This window comes from Equus asinus, chromosome 23, assembly GCF_041296235.1.
Source record: "Equus asinus isolate D_3611 breed Donkey chromosome 23, EquAss-T2T_v2, whole genome shotgun sequence".
NCBI lineage: Eukaryota > Metazoa > Chordata > Mammalia > Perissodactyla > Equidae > Equus > Equus asinus.
The window spans coordinates 64,293,054-64,311,701 of NC_091812.1; the positions used below are offsets into that span (position 1 = coordinate 64,293,054).

Below are 18,648 nucleotides of genomic sequence, written 5' to 3' on the forward strand. Positions count from 1 at the left end.
GTGAGATTTTTGGTAGCAGTTAAATATTAGCATCTTAAAAATTATTTGGAAAGCTTATTATTTATGAGTGGTGTGTATGTCTTGATGAAGCTTGATGAGTAGTGTGTAGGTCTGTGTCCGGCATCTGAACCCGTGAAGCCCAGCCCACTGAAGCAGAGTGTGTGAACTTAACCACTAAGCCACCGGGCCCACCCCTTCATGCTCTTTTTTAACTTAACAGTTCAAATATTTAAGTAGTTCATCTTTGTTCTTAGTGATGACAGCGTTTGTATTTTTAACCTAATTTTAGCTATTTACTGTTCATTTTTGTATAGCACTTTTATTATTTTTGAGATTTCCATTTTTGTTCTTATTTAATTTTAACCTAAGAGTTACTTAGAGTAGGGTTGTGTTTTTTTTTTTTTTTTTTTTTTTTTTAGTTTCCCAGTTATTTTTGGTATGTTCTGTGAATAATTTCTGGTTTCGTTATAACATGTTCAGATAATGTTTTCTGTAGCACTACTTTTAGGAAGTGATTGCAGTTTCATTTTGGGTAATAATTGCATTGGCTAGTTTTTGTAAATATAGTTCATGGCCTTTGGAAAGAAAGCATTATTTTGTTTGTAAGATTTAGACTTAGTTTTATGTAATGTATTTTATTAATTCACTTCTTTTTTAGTTTTTGGGTATGTGATCTGTCACATTGGAAAGAGATATGTTAAAGTATCTACTGCTATTATATTTCTGTCAATTTCTTGTTTTTTTATGAGATTTTCTTGTATATATTTCAGTTGTGTGTGTTTTGGTGCCTAGAGGTCACACATATCTTCATTATGATTCATTCCGCTTCATTAGTACGACATGCCCCTGTTTTCCCATTAAATGTTTTCACTTGAGTTCTGTCTTACCTGATTGTGATGCTCTGAACCTGAGCTCATCTGAGCATCATTTGCCTGGTGTATCTTCCGCAGCCTTTTGGTTTCTGCCTTTGAGCTGCTTTGTTGTAAGTGTGCGTGTTTGTATACATTATACGGTTCGTAGATGTTACACAGTGAATTCTTCTAAGAGGTAATTTTATCCTATTTTTCACATCCTTTATTTCAGGAAGAAAAGCCCATAGGAAATGTGTTTCATAGACCCAGGTGCTTACAGACTTGTTTCTTGCTCTAGCTCTTCAAAAAGTAATTGTTCCTCATTCTTGCCAGTGTATATTGTGCCGGATTGTGTTTCTGTGGTACTGTGTACAAGTTCAGTGTTTCTTTATATTTTTATGTAGATGTGATATAAAGATACTTTAAAAAAAAGTTTTGTGTTTTCCTCCTTGCATTTTCCTTTGGATGTGGCGTTGGTAATCAACCAGTTATCTTTTTGGAGTTTTTCAAAAATAATCTTGGTCTACTGGTGTGATACAATTGCCTTTATTAGACAGTTACTACATATTGAAAACAATTTCTTATTTGATTCTACTGATCCTTAATTTTTTCCAAATTTTGAAAATGCAGATAACATTATGATAGCTAGTGTTAACTTATGGGGGTACATAAAGGAAATTCATATTTGATATTGGCTCTGGCTATTCGTTTTGCCCTTGCATAGAGAAATTATTTAAAACTTTTGAAAAGCTTGAAGCTGTGCTTTAGGAAGATTTTTGGCACTAGTTTTAAAGAACACATTGCTGTTCCTTTCCCATCCTAATGAATCTGGGTCACTGGCTTTTGGCACATCTCCATGATGTGAGATTTATTTGATGTTCAAATGTGCTGTCTAGAAATAGCGATGCAGTGTCAGCAAGGCCACTTTTCGTTTCATGACTATAATTTCCAATACCCTGCAATTAATTTATTCCTTGACCTGTTAATAATTACACTTGGTCATGAGCATTTCAGAGGCAGAGGAGTGTCTGGAAATGGTCATAGTCACTCTGTTAGATGATAAGCTGTGGGGTTTCCATTCAGTTTGGAGGTTTGACCTGTTGAAGTAGTTGAGATCTTATGAAAGTCAAGGAGCTATTAAGCAAATTTTTACCTGATGCTGTGATAGGATTCGCTAGTTCACGTGGTTGAGAATAGTTATCTAATATATGTATTTTTGAATTCCGTTTTACTCTGGCTAACTTTAAACATGACTGGGCAAGTTCCCTGTTCCATTCACCAGGCAGAAGCAAGACCTTGAAAAAGAGGGAATAAAATTAAGTCCTAAATACCTGATATTTAAAATGAGCTGCTCTGAAATCACTCACTCACCAGTTCAGTATTTCAGAAATGAGATTGGAAAATACGAACTATTATAAAACCACTAACCTTGCTGAATGTGAGCCCTGGAGTGGGCTGAATCCTCACTCTGTGGCCTTAGGAAAGTTCCTTGACTCTCTGTGCTTTTGTCTCCTAACCCATAAATCACGAGTATTTTATGATCACCTTGTGAGGGTGAAAGGACTCAATGGATGTGTCTGTCAAGCGTTCCGGTAGATGATCAGCACCCAGCGCGCGTGTGGCCTGGTTCATCGTCCTTGGTGCCATTGCTTAACATGGTTGTATCTGTAAATGTCCTTTTTTCTCTTTTGCTTGCCCTGCCCCTTTGTTGCCTAATAAATTGTCACTCTATTCTGTGTGGTGAAGGGTACCTACTTGTGTTTAATCCTCTGAGAGGGCAAGTCTTGGTAACGGCGTCATTTTGACCTGCTCAGGAAGTGTGTCCTGGTAGGACAGGCCACGTAGCCCTGCCTGATTGAACTGGAGCATTTCCAAACTGTGGAATTAAAGGGAAAAGCTTGGTAAGGCAGTTTTGTGGATTTGGGGTCTTTGCTATGCTTGAGTTTCAAATATTTGTCTGTTTACTAGATGTTTTTCTTCTCTGCATTGCCTAAAGTCCACTTTCATCTTATCATTGTTGTTAATTAACATAGATTTATTTAATATGAATTAAGTTCTTTATTTCTCAGAAACATAAATTATGTTGAGGTGCCAATCTAATATTTTCTTCATTCTCCCTTAGTTTTTATACACTTGACTTTGCAATTATAAAAATTTTTATTCTTTATTGGTAAATTTCACTACTATTGAGAATTCAGTGGAAAATAAGTATGATAAAATCTGAAAGGATTTGGATTTTTTATTTAATCGTGTTAAGATCACATCATTAGGTATTAAAATCAGAATTTTATAACATCCTTGTCTCTTCTACTTTGCGATTTGTTAAAAGATAAACTGAGGCATATTAAAAATTTAAGAGTTTATTTGAGGAAAAATCCATTTGAATCAGGCAGTGCCAAACTGGAAGTGGTTAGGACTGTTCCACCAACAGGAGCTCAGGGAGAGACTTTGATGGAGAAAAGGCAGAGGCAAAGTAAGGAAATTATTGACTGGCCATAGCTTCAAGTCTAGTTGGCTGTTTGTGATTGGTTGTCCTTAGTGTTTTGACTTCATAACCTTGAGGCATTTACATGATAAGATTTTGGTTTGCTTCTGTAGGCTGCCAGGGCATTAGAGCCACATCAGTCTAATGGCCTCCTTGTTTGATTAATTTAACACATTACTCTCTTTGTTGGTGTGATTATGGCCTCCATGTGTCCCCAGCACTCTTGAGTGCTACCAGGGAAGGAACTGGTCCATTTTGTTGAGTCTGGTGTCAGTAGCGTCTAGCCCAGTGTTTGTCTAAATGATAGATGCTTAATAAATGTTTCTTGAATGAAATCAATTGGCTTTCTTTAAATGTTGTACTTTCTAGGTTTTTTAGGAGGCATACCCAGAAATTACGTTTACATGTTCTTTGGGTTCATTTCTGCTGGATAATAGTGTGTTTAGCACATTTGTATTCTGCTTCTATTACTTCCTTGTTGTAGTTTGTTTTTAACTAGGTATGTTTCAGTGCTCTTTGGGGACAAATTCTTTAGATTCCAGGCAACATGTAAAAACTCTTTCCCTGTTCTGAGTAATGCAGACCTTGAGAGGGCTTTGTGTGCCCATCATTTGAATCTAAGGAGGCTGAAGAAGAAAGGAACAAATTTTCTTAAACTCAAGCATACCTCTCCAGCCTTTTCACACCTCTGAGAAGAGAAAAAAAAGAAAGTAGATTAAAATTCAGGAGTTATTTGTGTTTTGTGGCTGCATGGAATTGAAGCTGCAAAAAGAAGGAGAGTGTTAGTGAAAGAGCTCAGACCCTTTATAATGGAAACAACTGAATTTTCATAAGTCAGTGACTGCTTTGTAACTCAAGCAGTCACCACTCCCAATCTCTGTTAGATGGGTCACTGTATAGTTATTTTTTTGCTGATTTGCCTTATGAATGTACACACATGCACATTATTTTTGATGCCTTAAAAAAATTTCAGTTGAGTTATAAAGACGTAGAGGGTTTAAAATACTTAAGTTTGGTACCTTTATTTTGTGCTACCTTAAATAAGTGTAACATTTCTAATGCCAGTTGATACTGCAGAAATATAAATTGCTATTCAAATATGTCAAGTTTAGCATATTCATTTTAAACAGGTCTCACTTAAGTCCTAATGAGCAGCCGCTTCCTCAACGCTTTTCATACTCCTCAAGTATAGTTGAATCCTTTGTAACGCAGATATTCGGAAATACATGCGTTCCAGGGAGAGCTTTCTCTTGGGTATTTATTCCAGGTGAAGTGTATTTTATACCACTATTGTGATGAACCTTCCTTTCTGTTTTTGGGCCTTCCCAGCATCTGAACTCCTCTTTCCAAGTCTGAGTCCCAGATGTATAGGTTTGGGTGGGTGGCTGCTGGCTGAGGTTTCTGCCCAGGATTTTGAGTTTTAAGCTTGACCTTCAGAAGTAGGTTTCCTTCTGGGGCTGAGGCGGGCTTTGTCTGAGTCCTGGGCCTTAGAGTCCTTACTGGAGGTGGACCTCTCTGGTGTGGTCTGGGGCTGCCATCGTGGTTCGTGGTAGCTCTTGGTTCCTGCCTGTTTTTGTACATGGTTCTTCAGCATTCCTGGCAGTTCTAGGAGTCACCCAGAAACCTTCCAGTAAATTCCTTCTCTGTGTAAATCAGCCAAAGTTGATTTCCGTTGTCAACAGCTAAGAAGTCTGATAGAGCTAACCGTTACTCTTTTTGTTAAAAGACAAAATTCAACTGAGTAAATTTGAGGATCTAATTGGCTTTGTTCTATGATGCATGAATTGGGCAGCATCCCATCTACCAGATAAAAAGGAACTCCGAAGAACTATACAAAATGAAAGGTTTTTATAGGCAGAAAGGGGACGGGAAAAGTAAGTTTCTAGCCAGGAGTGCATAGTTTCAGGCAGGGTCACCTTCCTTTAGGGGAAGGCAGGGGTCTGTCCAGCAGATTACCTCACAGGTGTTGACCAGATAGTTGCAGGTTGACTGGTTAAAGGTCACATTCCTGGGAGAGGCTGAAACTGCAGTTAGATTAGGTATCAAGTCGTGGTTTCCTGGCATGGGGCTTAGCACAGCTGACTCCATTTTGGGCCTCTGGCTCTTTTTTAACAATTATCCCCTTTGATCAGACTCTCAGCTTAACTGAGAGATGTGGTCAAAATTTAAGGCATTAGCACCATTCTCAGTTTCAGCTCTGTATTTCTCACAGCTTTTACTGATATTCACAGGCCATGACTTCAGGTTCACATTTTTAAAGTTGGTCATTTTTCTTCATTTCTTTTCCAACATTCCAGTCTTAGGGAAATCATTTGCTTGGTGATTAACAGCTGGGAACATTCATTTAAAGCTTTTGAGAGAATACAGTATGCCAGGGCAACTACTATGATTATTATAAGCAGGATAATTCCTAATGTCTGGAGTGTACTTCAGAGCCATGGTCCCCAAGACCTAAACCAATCAGAATCAAATAAGTCAAAGAAAGGCCCCTTCGAAGCAGTCACTTTTTAAAGCCAAGTGGCTTTCTCAGTGACCTTGTGGTCACTCAGTGAAGTTGTGGGTTCAACTTCCCCAGAAGTGTTGATCCAGATGTAGCAGGTGGTGTTGGCCACAGCACAGACACCTCCTTGCTTAGCTAAAAGATAATCAAGGTCTATCCTATTATCAAGAACAACTTTGGCCAGACAATCTAAGGATTTTTGTTGGGCACTGTTGCCTTAGCAGCAGATTCTGCAATATCTTCAAGAGTTACGGAGAGGTTCCTGATCATGACCTCAGTTATGCTCACTCCTAACCAAAGAAGTAGGGACCTGTCAAAGGAAGTGAGTCCTGAATTATGAATGCATCCTGGTAATTCAATGCTGTAAATTCAGGAGAGTTGACCAATTAGATGTCTTGGTTTGTTTTTTGAAAAGTTAAGGGCAGAGTTAGATAACATAAGAGGCTTTGCCCAGTTATGCACCAGCTATCTAGGCATACGTAACCCAAGGGGAATGATAACCACCGCAGATAAAGAGAAATTCTGTTGGGGCGGAAACCACTTCCACTAAGGTGGCACTGCTAATAGATTCATTCACTAGGATTGTTGCATTTGCCCATTCAAGCCAGGGGTCAGTTAGGTTTCCTCTTAGCCTGAAATAATAAGTTGTTCTAAATTTCAGAGGTTATCCCCCTTTGCAGTGGCCTGGGAGATATGGTTGATCTTTCCTGGCCAGTGCCAGAGTAAAGGGGAAAAAAAAAACAGGGAAGAAAAAAGGGTACATGTTTAATTAAAGTGTGAAGGCTTGATCCGGTGTCTTGGGAGGAAGCAGTCCACCTCAATGTTAGCTACTTCTCTTCATAGTTAATTTGATTTGAAGGTCTTCAGCGTTTGTACAGGACCAGAAGTCAGATGGAGCCTTCGTCAGCTGTGAGATTTATATCCAAGGTTTAAGTCCCTGAAGTTTGGGTGCCATCTTGGTGATGAGGAGGACGTAGCATAGTCCCTTCCAAGAAGATTCAAGGGCAGTCTCTCTTCTCAGTGATTTCAAATCAGAAGGGTGGGAGAAAGTTGGAAATGTTAGTTTCGAGAGTTGTAGCCAGATATTTTAGGAAACTAAAATATAAAACTATTTTAGGAATATTTTAGAAGAATTCAGGATCTAGTCCAGTTTATGGGTGTATAACATAACCTCAAAGACAGTTAACAGTACTAGAATCTAATATCTGCAAAGAAAGGATAATTTTTCTCTATTGTTACTCCCGTTTTTACCAAAGATATTCACAGTAAAACCCATTTATTTGCATTAAACTTGGCCTGATTATTTACGTAAGTGCATCAAGAATAGTGATTGACCATATAAGCTCTTTTTAAGACTGCTTTGCTGGAACCTTTCAGGCTGATTTTTCCAAGGGGCTTTATTGGCTCCATAAAGTCAGCCTTGAAACTGTCTGGTCTGGGGGCTGGCCCCATGGCCGAGTGGTTAAAGTTCACGTGCTCCGCTGCAGGTGGCCCAGTGTTTTGTCGGTTCGAATCCTGGGCCCGGACATGGCACTGGTCATCAAACCACGCTGAGGCAGCATCCCACATGCCACAACTAGAAGGCCTCACAACAAAGAATATACAACTATGTACCGGGGGCCTTTGGGGAGAAAAAGGAAAAAAATAAAATCTTTAAAAAAAAAAAACAAACTGTCTGGTCATATTTGAGTTTATACATATCTCCCTCAAATATGACATTCCAGCTAAAGCCTTGGTAATATAACCAGTGTTTCCAATTGTGTCCTGTTGCAAGGAGAACAGATTCCTATTGAACTTATGCAAATAACTGACTAAATTGCCATGCAAAGAATACTCAAGAGTTTCTGAATTGTAAAAGGATCACGTAAGGAGGAAAAATAAATATTTCATCTTTGTTTATAAAGATATACTTTACCAAGTTGCTGTAAGTCGTAGATAGCTTGAGAGAAAAGGTTTCCTTAAATCAAAATCTTCTCCATAAATCTCCTCAAAGGTAAGGCACTTTTGCAAAGCATCAGAGTAAAACAGTAACTGTCTATAAAGGACAAAAGCTCTGAAATGCCATTGTTAAAGATCTGATGAGAGTTCATTTTTATGGAATTGACAAGGAAATTAGGTTATTTCTGTGACACATAACATTTTAAGATGATAACTGGAATTATGATTGATAACGTTATACCAGGACGTATCAGATTTCTAGGAGTTTCATTCAGTTTCCAGCACACTTATATGAATGTATATCCATACAAATATAACATTATCATTTCTTATTTGACAATGCTTCCCATGTAATTTAACTTATCAAATAAGCCTAATTAGTTTAACATCTTCCTTTTTATAAGGAGAGAGAACAGAGGTTTTGAGATGTTCCGGGTGCCCTCTGGAAAATCCCAGTTAGTTCAAGGTCAAAAATACTTCATTTAGAATTTGATTTTTGGAAGTTGTCAAAAGTATCAAAAGATTATAAACACTTGGTCAAAAAGGATCATAGGTCATAGTGAAAGAATATTTATCCATTTAACCAAAGTGACAAAGACTTCGCAGGCAAACACGGAAAGTTACACAGTTGTACAAAAACCTTTGCTGTTTTAATAGAGAAGTCTCAGTTTTCTTAAATAATCGAAGACATGATAATGCACAGCAAATTGTTTTGGTAAAACATGAAATCTTTGCTTTCTAGGCAGATTACTTAAAAGGTAAAGAAATTTTACAATCTGTTATTAAAAGCAGACAAATAGTCTAGGAAAATGTCCTTTTAACAGGAAAAAGTCGTTTTAATTTTGCACCAGCTTTTTATATTAAAACTCAATTAAATTTATTCCAATCTTAGCCAGTCTTGACCACACATAAAATTCATTTCCAAAGATTCCTTTTCCACAAACCTTGTACAACTCTTTTTTTACATTCAGATTTTGTGCTGTGTTTTTCCTCTTTCTCATTCTGAAATAACCACCCTATCTTTAAGACAAAATTACTTTCTTTTTTGTCAACAGAAACGCATTTCTGTTCCTTATGTCTTTTTTTGCTGAAAACACACATCCTACTCTCCTTGCATTTGGAGATGTTTCCCTTATTATTTCTAGTAGTTTTATTTACATGTATGGGAATTTTCAACCCTTACAAATCTTTAATTTTCTAGTCAAAAACTAGAATAGTGAACTGTTTTTTACTTTAACATTCTGTGGCTTGGCAAATTTATAAATGCTCCGGAAACATATGTTTTCTCATAATAAATTTTTCAGTGTGGCACGGGACATGTTTACTAATAGGCCCAAATATCTTTAGTTCTTCTGTAAAAGGAAGCCAAAAGTAGATAAAGCTATGTTTAGTAATTAATATTTCTGTATTTTATCTTGTTTGGAAATGATTTCAAGATTTTCTATCCTTTAATTTATCTTAGGAAAACTCTAAGGTTTCAGATTACCAAAAAGATTTGGGAAAACTTTAAGATCACCTAAAAACTTTTATCCCACGTTCATCTGTTTAACTTACTTGTTTTCAACAATTATGATACGAAAATTTTATCATACCAAGTTATTTTATTTGCTGACAAATTTTGTAAGAGATAACATGAACTTGTTTGATATTAAACCTAGGGAGATAAAAGTTGTATGCCTGCATTATGCTCAATGTTGATAATTCTAGACATGTCAGTTTTAATTAACCAAAAAATTCTAAATTAGCTTTAATATCAAATATTTTCCCAGATCATGTGAGCCTGGAAAACGTTTGGGCTAGTTTCTATTATATTTCTGAGAATTTTATTAATACTTAATTTATATAAGCACTTGTTTTTAAGCCAAATATAGAGCTCTTTTACAAATTAATTTTGGCAATACCCTTCAGATTGTACATCTACAGCACATTTATAAGGTCACACTTAAACATACAGACAGATGCAAACAGAGACGTTATAGCTTCGCTTTTCAAAATTATTGTCATGAATCGGGTACAGTAATAGAAAACTCTCACCAGTTATAAAATAATTTGAATTGAAGTTGTTTTCTGGTAGATGGAATAAGTTAAGGTTATCTACTCAAAGAGCTAAAGCTTTTTACTAATATTTGTGGAGAAGACACTTGAGATTTTTCATTCACCTAAGTTTCAAATGATCTTTTTCCCCTTTGTTTTCCTTCTGATAAGAATTAACCCTCCCTGAAGTTTGCATTTTAAAGAGATGACCTAGATAAGAGTTTTTGGAGAAGATGAGGTAGAACATTTACATCTCAAACTCACAGAGAAAGAATGCAAGTTCCTCCAAGAAGGACTGTTGTCTTCTAAGGCCAGAATTTTTACAGTACTTACAAGCCTTTTGAGATAAGTAGAGGAGGTTTGGGGGATTGTTAAAAAGAATAGGTAGGCTTTGAACTGTTTCTAGAGAAGATAAAGGCAGTTGCTTTTAATTCCTCAAAGAATTGAGTTGCAGCCTAAATATATCAAGGGGCTGATCTGCTCATCTAATCACATTATCTTCAATTTACTTTTTTTCCTCTGGGTACATAGTTTCCTTTTAGCTTAGCGGGAAAGGCCTGAAAACTTAAAAGAAATCCTTTTAAATATTTTTTCAGTTTTCATTCGGGGCAAACAGTAAGTATTTCTGGCAGTATTGAACAACCTCTTGGACTCAACAAGTGTCCCCAAAGAGGATGCAAAAGATATTTTATTTTCCGTTCTCTATTGAGTGCTACAGACAAAGATCTGGGAGAGCTGACTCTGGGAAGAATTCTAACTCTTTGCTGGCTTCTGCCAGCTTTCCCAAGATCCCCTCTGCGGGCTCCAGTATCTGCTAGAATTTGGCAAGGTTTTTCAGTAATTATAATTTTAGTTTTCCTTTGGCTGTTTAAGGGAATAACATAGCAGTTTACCAGAAAAATCCCTCAAAGTTTCATCAACTCTGGGAGGGGCCCATATGGGAGCCATCCTTTGAAGATACATATGGGGGCATTTGAGCTGATGTCGAAGACTTTGCATCGGGCCTTTGAGAACAGTCTCTTTTCCAGTGTCTCAGTTAATTACACCTGAGACATTGATCTTTGAGATGTTGATCTTATGATGATGGTGCCCTAGGAGGGCGCAATGCAGGAGGCCTAGGTGTTATTTTAGGTTTCTGGCCTTGGAGCTGTTGCAGCTGTAAGGCCAATAGCTTGATGGACTTTTGTTTACAGTCTTGTTCCAAAGTTCTTTCAAGGTGCTCAGCTATGATCACAGATTCAGTCAGACCCATGGCCTTGCATCATATTTTCTGCCTTTGTTATCAATCCACTCATCTCAGGAGATAATCCATTTACAGATAGGGCAGCTAGAGCTGGTTGGGTGACCTCATTTATTGTATGGAACCCAGAATGCTGTAGGAAGAGAGCTTCCAAATGGGCTTTAAAGTCTGCCACAGATTCATCTTTCTTTTGTTTGCATGTTTGAATAATATACCAATCAGTGTAGGCAGGGAAGACTCTAGGAATGGCTTTCAAAAGATCAGTTGTTATTTTGTGAGCCTTTTCTGGTCCAAGAGGAAACCATGTTGAAGATTGAGGATCTCAAATATCATCCTCGGGGTTTTCTATTTTGCTTTCCACATGTGTTTGTGGACTTCAGCAAATTCTACCAGCATGTGCACAAGCTGATAAAGAGACAGCCTTGGGTCGTGGGCCCTGATAATTACATTCTTCAGAAAACTTTTGGGGATCCTCCCAGAGTTCAGGAAATTGTTTGACCCTTAGTTTGGTTTTTGACCAAGGAGTGAAAGGTACCTGAGGAGGATCACCTGTGACTTCAGACCACTTTATTTTAAAAAAGTAACTGTTTAATTTTAGAGTGGAAAGGCAGTTCAGATAGAGAATTAGCGTAACATGAGTACTCAGGTAAAGGAGGTTAGAGGGGAGCAGTAGACCTCATGTCGGTGTTACTGTCTTTTGTTTTAGTTACCTCTGGTGTCTTTAACTTTTCATCAGCCTTTTGCAATGAATCTTTCAGTAAAGCTGTTTGGAATCTTGGAGTCTTTGGAAGCTTCTGCATATCAATTAAAATAGACACCCCATTCTGTTTGATTTGGGAACTCTTTCTAGTGCACTTCTCGAACAGTCTTGTCTGATTGGAACATTCCTCATAACGGCCATTGTAATCCTGGATTGTTTTTAGCAGGACTTTGCCGTTTTTGTAGCTGTTCATAGCTTCCGGGACTGTAGTTCTTAGACACACAATAAGCAGCTGTGCCGGAAGGTGGTACGCTTGGCTCTTTGGAGTGCAAGGATCCCATTTCTTCAGCTTTGGGTCTCTTGGAGCCAGACTAATACCTGGAGGGGTGTGCCACTGGGTTGGCGATTGTGTGTTGTTTGCAGTGTACCTCACTGCATGGAAATTTTCTTGAGGTTGGCAGGTGACCTAGTGTCAATCTAACACATTCTGTGACCAACTTATGCTAATGTGGGAGTCTTATTGGCAAGCACTCCAACAGCTTCTGAGTGCTCGACCTGTGCCCACCCATTTTGTGGCATTTTTCTTTCTTTTTTTTTTAGCTTCCAAGATTCCCATTAGCCATAACCTTTACCCGAGGTCTTGCACTGGTCCCAGTCCAGTGTAAGTTGGACCCAGTCCAACCTTGGACCCAGTCCATTTTTTTTTTTTAAGTCAGACCCAGTCCAACTCTGGCTGTAACCACCAACAGTTCCCATCATAGAATCCGGGGAGCGAGGAAAGCACTGGACCATCAGTCCCCAAAGAACAGGGACTGCAGACTAACTCCAAAGAAATGGGAAAACTGCAGCTGCCACCAGCAGTTCCCAATGTGGAATCTGGGACAGAACCAAGGACTGTTGTTCCAATCAAATGAGGAATTGACTGTAAAGCCGTTAGATTGGGAGCTTTATGCAAAGAGAGCAGGGCCTCAGACCTGAGAAGAACCTACCCACGGCCCTTGGAAACAGCGAGGAAGATGAAGAACTCAGAAGGGTGCCGTGCCCGTGTTTCTCGTTCTCCCTGAAGGCCTTGGGAGTTCACTTTGGGTGCTGTCACTGCCACCGAATCTGTTAAAAAACAAAATTCTGCTGAGTAAATTTGAGGACCTAATTGGCTTTATTCAGTGATTCATGAATTGAGCAGCATCCTTGTAGAGATAAAAAGGAGCTCCAAAGAGCTATACAAAATGAAAGGCTTTTATAGGCAGAAAGGGGACTGGAAAAGTAAGTTTCTAGCCGGGAGTGGATAGTTTCAGGCAGGGTCACCTTCCTTTAGGGGAAGGCAGGGGTCTGTCCAGCAGATTACCTCACAAGTGTTGACCAGATAGTTACAGGTTGACTGGTTAAAGGTCGCATAGCTGGGAGAGGCTGAAACTGCAGTTAGATTAGGTATCGAGTCTTGGTTTGCTGATGTGGGGCGTAGCACAGCTGACTCCATTTTGGGCCCGTGGTCTCTTTTTTGACATATCCTTCTACCTCCACCTCAGTGAGGTGTAGTTGATGTTCAAGGGCAAGTGTTATGTACTCCTCAGAATTTTGTTCTCCTTCTTTAGAGTACATGCTATGCCTAGTATGTCTGACCTGATTTTCCAGTAAAGTATTCGTTTTGGTTTACAGGTCAATGAGATGTATTTGTCTGTTTATAGACTATTTTATTGAGTACTTATTTTGTACCAGGCACTTGTAGAGGCTGGGAAAATAAAGCAGTAAACAAAAGAGATCAAATCCCTGCCTTCATGAAACTTACATTCGATGAGGCAGACTGATAAATAAATAAAATATGTTGATTTGTTAGAGGGTGATAAATGTGATGATGACAAAATTAAGCAAGGGAGGAGAGAAGTGCTAAACCAAAAGGCCATTACCATGGGACTAAGGCGTGATCTGGGAGGAAATAATGAGATGTCTGGTGGTTTCACCACAGAGGTGGGGAGAGGTCTGGTGCCCAGCTTCATTTCTGGTGGGACAATGCGCAGGCCCAGGAGGGAGCAGGGTGCACCCTGAGCACTCAGGTTCTGGACCCCTTTGATTCCAGAGATGTGCCAGTTGCCTTCTGGACAGTGACAGCCGATATGCAGAGGCAGCATTTTAAAAGAGCAACCTGAAGTCACTGCAGCAAGTGCAGGTGTAAGGACATTGAATAGATCTGCAGTTACTGTAGAATGTAGTTGAGAAAGTACATTAGGATGTGAGAGTTAACATTTCAGATACTCTACTATAAGAGTTTAAGCACGTGCCCTATTCTATCTGGACCATATGCTCATTATCCTAATGACTATTTTGGTTATAGTACCAAACACAAAGATTGTGTAGGAGCACCAGGTTGTAGAATAACATAACCACAGGGGAGCTGATGTAGTTTTTCTTAGTGAACATACAGAAGCATTTCACACTTATACACTAGTACAGTATATGTTGAAAGGTCTAGGAATTGTAGAAAATGAGAAGCATAGCAAAGACTTTGTATTTCATTATGAAAGGAGTAATTTATTATGCAGAATAGCTATAAATATATCATTTGTTGAACTAATTGTCATAGGAAAAAATTCTGTCAAACATCTTGACTTCTTTCTTCACCTGTACTTCCACACTAAATGCCTTATGATTGAATATTTATTTTTGTTAGTGGGACGATTAGAGAAAAGCTAAGCAGAAGCAAGCTTAATATCTTGTTGATTACATTCCAGAAAGAAAAAGAAATGGAAGAACATTAAGCCTGAACACCATTTGCTATAATTAGCCCGTGTGAAATCTAACTGGTAGCTGTCAGGCTTTGATTGAAGCTTACTGAAGGTTACCACCAGCTGCATGCATTAATCGTCTCTGTGAGCAAGTGCTCATGCCGCAGCCACCGTTTGGAAGCACGCTCTTTTGTATTTAATTTGCCATGAAGCATTTTATGATTGGGTTTGGATGAATGCTGCTGGAAGTTCAGAATTATTTTTTGCATCATTTCCAGCAAACAAACAAACAAAAGTCCTTTCAGTTAAATCCTGAGTACCTCTGTGTAAGTGGTATTTCCAAATTTTGTAACACTGAGTGTTTGGAGATGGGGAACTTGCAGATATTATTTTAAAGAAGTGTTTTGAAACATCTTTCTAATAAAGATTTATGTATCTACCCCTTTTGGGCTATTAATATTTAACTCTTTCTAGGTATATAAATTCTAGTTTATACCATAGTATTTTTTTAGTAAGGTAGTTTGATGCTATTTGAACATTTACTTTTACTTTTTCATTCTTCTTAGTTGGAAGGTAGCCTCCAATTGAATTTTCTCTAAACAGTATTTAATCTTCATGAAAAAGTGTTGAGACAAACCTATTCTCTGTGTCAAAGTGATAAATACCAGTTTGCAGATTTATTTGGATTGTGTCCAGGTATATTTTCTTGGGTGGATAAGTACAATGTTTGATTCGACAGGTACCACACATGGCACCGATGGGCCACAGCTGAGTCTGTCACAGGTTGATGCTTTATTCCTGTTGATCACAATCTGAATTGAACAAAAATTCTAAGTAGAGTGCAAACAGAAGGTGTTTATTCCTTTATTGCCCCATAGGGAGCATCTTGTTTGAGTCCTCTGAGAGCCGTAACTGTGTGAATATGGCTTAAATTCATCAAATTGCTCACACAGAAATATTTCAGTATTCTAGATTGTTGATGATCTACAGTAGGCATTTGTTGCTTTTTGGCTGCCTAGCATCCATTCTTTTTTCTGAAAACACCCCAGTTTCCATGTGGAGAACACTGGGCCTGTTCCCAGTTGGGAGGGAGCCAGAGCGCTCGCCCCCCCTCACCCCGAGCATGGAATCTTGAGCTCGCACTCCCCCAGGTGGGGGCTCTTCCACAGAACTCTCCAGGGGCTGGTGGAGCTCCCATAGTATTATGACCCTGACTGTGGCATTGCTGGTTATTTCTCAGAACCTCCCTTGATTGTCCAAGAGCCTTCCAGAAATCCCCCATTTCCTTACGCCAATCTGAGTCGATTTTAATTGCTTATTATCTTCACAAGAACTTGGATTGGCTAAAGAAGCATATCCTTTTCAATCTAAAGTGAATTTTAATTTTAGTAAAAGTGTCCTCCTGGCTTGTGTTGCACAGTTGGTGGCAGTTTCACACTTCATTGTTCAGAGACAGTCCTTATACTTCCCCTGTGGACCCTGCCGGCAATTGCTTTGTTTCTCTTCTGTAGTTAGTGTCTGAAGACATAGTTTGTACAGGTCAGGATAACAGGTCGTAAAAGGTTTTGGCAGTGTTTTTTCTGTTTGCTGAATTATATGTAAAATTTTAGGAATGCTTCCCAGTGCCCTAGTGTTTAAAACCAGTTAGTTACTGGATGGTGTGTGTTGTAAAGGGGCAGACGAAAAAAAATGTTTCTTCAATGAATTTTTTTAAATAAGCAAAATAAATACTTCGTTTTCCCTCTTGTAATTTTAAAGTGAAAGTTCTAGGGTTAGAAGTATAAGATGATTAAACTTGAAGCATTATATTTTAGAATTCACTCGTATAAAATGTACTATACTTTTATAATTGAAGACATTTGTTTCCTATTAAAATTATCGCTGGAAGAATTATGTATGGAAGAGAAAGTAAAAATTTTTTTCAATCAGTATGAACTAGTGAGGTGGAAGGTTTGAGCATTTATATTTAGATCTGTCACTACATGGTTTTTGTATTAGATCACTCTTTGACTCTATCCTATCTTTTTGCATTTGGCTTTCTGGATGGTGAAACTTTTCTGTAGCTAATCCTTCTCTTACGAGGGAGTTCAGAAGAACAATTTCTCAGAATTTGGAAAGGATTAGTTATCTGAATCTTGTCGCCTCAACGGGATAAACCTGGTGGAAGAGTAGTCGGACCAGCATCTTGTGTTACATTCTTGTCTATTACATACGTGTGTCTATGCTCTATGCTTGGATATTGTATTATGGATAATATCTTTGAATATCATTAGAGTCATCACAGTTGAGTATGTATGGATTTACCTCAAAAGACCTGGGTTTAGCAATGCGTGCATTAGAAGGTACGCCAGCTTTCAGAAGAACACTGTGAAATAGTTTCAACTGACCTATTGGCATAAAAAACAGTTGCAACTGGTGTATTAGCATGAAAAATTAGCAGAAAAATCAGGGTTTTAAAAATTTGTATATGCAGTGTCATATTTTTCTCACTGTAAATGTACCAGTGTGTTCTTTGCACATTCATAGGATTTGCAAACACTTTAAATTTTGTGCGTTTCCCAACACAGGAGTGAATCATGTTGGAGTGAGTTTAACCTAAAGGATGTTCTTGTCATAGACATTTTACCTTGGATGAGGAGGCCCGTGGGATAGTGCTGAAGCCTAATTTAATCCAAAGTTTAGATGAAGTACTTTTTGTTTTCAAGTATAAAAGAAAAGAAAATTGTTCTTTGTGAGTGAACTTTTAATGATACTGTTGTTGAGAGGGAGTTGACTCCACGGATTTTTAGTCTGGTCTTTATTTTACCTTCCTGGAGGGCATCCTCAGAGTCATCTGGAGTTGATGTCTGAAGACCAGAGCAACGTGTAGCTGAGGCTGGGAGTTAGTGGGCCAGATCTGTGAGGCCAGGAGTAGGGTTCTGGGCAGGAGTGCAAAATCTGTGGATGGAGGGTCTGGAATCAGCCAAACCACTCTATTGTCCTTCTACCAAGAACTAGTATGGAAAAGGTGGTAGTAGCAATAGGGGAAGGAAGGTATTTGCAGAAGAAGGAAAAGAGAGTAGGAAGGGCGAGAGATTTCCCTTAATCACCCCCTGCCTTGCCAGCCTGGGGTACCCAGGGCACCAGAGAAGAGAAAACCAAATGTCACTGATGCGAGATCCAGGCTCCCTGGAACCACTGACAACAGGGATGGAACATGGCAGTTGAATGTGCCAGTCTCTTCATTTGCAGCCACAACCAAGGGAGGAGGGTGTGCGTTCCCGGCAGTAGCTTCATGTCTGCCTTCTACTTGTGGAGGGGCAAGTGGATGAGGCCCAAAGGAATCGAAAGATGCAGGCAACTGAAAATGTACATCTGAAAACCTTGGGTTATTCTACTTGGCTATTACAGTCATTAAACAAGAACCAGACACCACAAGGAGTGAGCAGGTGAACAGTCAAAAGGAAAGGCAGGCCATGTCCTGCGTTGTGAAGACTGGAGTTCAGTGAGGCTGGGTTTGTCATTTACTAATTCGTGTGACGGGTTACTTAGATCTTTGAGCTTTTTGTTCTTTGTGAGATGAGAGTAATGATAATATCTATATTACCAAGCTGTGGTAAGGCTTATTGTATTTTCTGTCGTTTTAAAAGTTCTTTATCAACTGTAGAGTACCATGTAAATGCTAGTTATTCCATGGAGTTTTACATTTGTAAGCTCAGTACCTGCCCAGCACACGCATTGCTGAATCTAGGTCTTAGTGATGCATCGGTGGGTTAAACTGACATTTCCTTTTCTAATCGAGAGACCTGGATTATGGTGCTGGAGATCTGGTTTTGCTCCTAACTAGCTTTGTGCTTCTCAAACTTCCTGCCAAAGCACTCCTAAGAGGGAACACGTGCACACAGGGTGCTCACACAATCTGTCACATCCCCATAGTTTCTCTAAAATCTCACATTATTTTACAATTTTGTGTAAAGTTTGCAGTCTTGCCTATACAGTATATTAAACTGAACATCTGTTTTAAGTTACCTATGAATAAGATGTTAAAAAGGGGGAGGAGGCTCTGCCTGTGCTGTTAATTGGTGGGCAAGATGAGGTTGCCCCATCCTGTGACAGCCTCTAGACACAGGAGCACACAGACCCAACTCTTGAGCTCCTCTTGCTCACTGAAAAAGGGGAATGACTCTGTGGGGCCTGTGTC

The 18,648-nt window shown here is 38.8% G+C and overlaps 1 protein-coding gene across 7 annotated transcripts in view; it reads left to right on the forward strand.

The window, feature by feature from the left end:
• Positions 1-18,648, forward strand: part of AUH (AU RNA binding methylglutaconyl-CoA hydratase) — a 152,511-nt gene that overhangs the window by 81,648 nt on the left and 52,215 nt on the right. The window lies entirely within an intron of this gene.